This window comes from Notothenia coriiceps, unplaced genomic scaffold (genome assembly GCF_000735185.1).
Source record: "Notothenia coriiceps isolate Sejong01 unplaced genomic scaffold, NC01 NC01_scaffold00009850, whole genome shotgun sequence".
In the NCBI taxonomy this organism is placed as follows: domain Eukaryota; kingdom Metazoa; phylum Chordata; class Actinopteri; order Perciformes; family Nototheniidae; genus Notothenia; species Notothenia coriiceps.
The window spans coordinates 34,785-36,193 of record NW_011342551.1 but is presented as its reverse complement, the minus strand read 5'-3'; positions in this window follow the sequence as shown (position 1 = coordinate 36,193).

The window sequence follows — 1,409 nt, the reverse complement described above, 5'->3', positions numbered from 1 at the left end:
GTTTAGCAATGGCTTCAATGGAGGACTTTGAAATGTGAGTGTGGACGTACTGGTACCCAGGAGAGTTCTCCAATCTCTTGACAGAATTTGGAAAAACCACACTTTCATATCACTTCAAAGCGACATTTAACTGATGGTGGGGCTTTCAAGTAACTCTTTGAATAAATCTGCAGATCTGGCGATACAAAGGAAAACAAACATGGGCGCTCACTTTCTCACACGCTGCCTTCCTCGGTCTCAAAAGCGAAAAAGCACCGGTGTGTAGAGGTCAACACCGAGAGCTGCCGAGGGGAGGGAGGGTTGCGGTGAATGAGGGGGGGGGGGTATGATTTCTCAAAACCAAATGTCAACACACGCTTCACTTGCTGAGCCCCTTCAACCACACACACACACACACACACACACACATACACACACACACACACACAGACACACACACCAGCTCCTATACCTCAAGCAGGGGCATGATGCTAAAGTTGTATTTTTCAGTCGCGCTGTTTCATGTTTTCTCCTCCTTACTTTTCACACACACAGCTGACTTTGGCCTTTGAAGTTCCAGCTGGGTTGAGCTCAGGTTACAGACGGAGCACCGATTCCTGATGGGAACCTCGGAATTTGGTCCTTCCCTCCACATTCAGCAGGATTCACGTTATTAACTTTCTCGCTTTTCATTCTCGCTCTCCAAACAAATACCTAGACGCAGATTCAATCAGCTCCAGAGGAAGTCTGGTGGCGAGAGAAAGCGCACGGTGGTATGTCTCAGAGTTCTGTAACCGTGAAAATATACATTACTTTACAGTACCCTAAACCTTCAACGTCTGATCCCTTCAGTTTGCTTAGCCTGGCCGTAAACACCACCCCACAAGGGTTCCCAAAACAAAGACTTTGGCCTCTCAAAACTGCTGATACACTGTATATATGTATCGTTAAAAAAAAGGACTGGATGTGAAACCCCAAGCGTCCTGACCCTTGCCCGGGGTTAAGGGCAGGGATTGATGGAAAGAGACAAGAGGGGGCGATTTTGAAGAGACCACAGCTTTTTCAAAAGGAACCAGCACGGGTCAAGTGTTTAAAACAGCTGATTGCAAAGAAGACCAGGAAAACACAAGCACACCAAGATGCTGTCAGTTCCTGTTGTCCCCGACACCCAGCGGGTTTTTTTTTCTGTCGTCCGACCCCTTCCATCCGTCTCAACAGTGCAGCGTCAGCATTGAGTACAGCGCATTAGGATTTCCCCCTCCTACCCTCTTCCTCCTTTTCCCGCTTCTAAACAGCTGGGGGGCGAGGAGGAGGAGGGGGGGAGGCTGTCCTCGCTTTGCCAACGACAACACCAGTCAGCAGGCGTGGGTTTGCATTTTGCATTAGCTCGACCCAAAGACAACAAAAGCAAACAAAATTACTTCAACCCC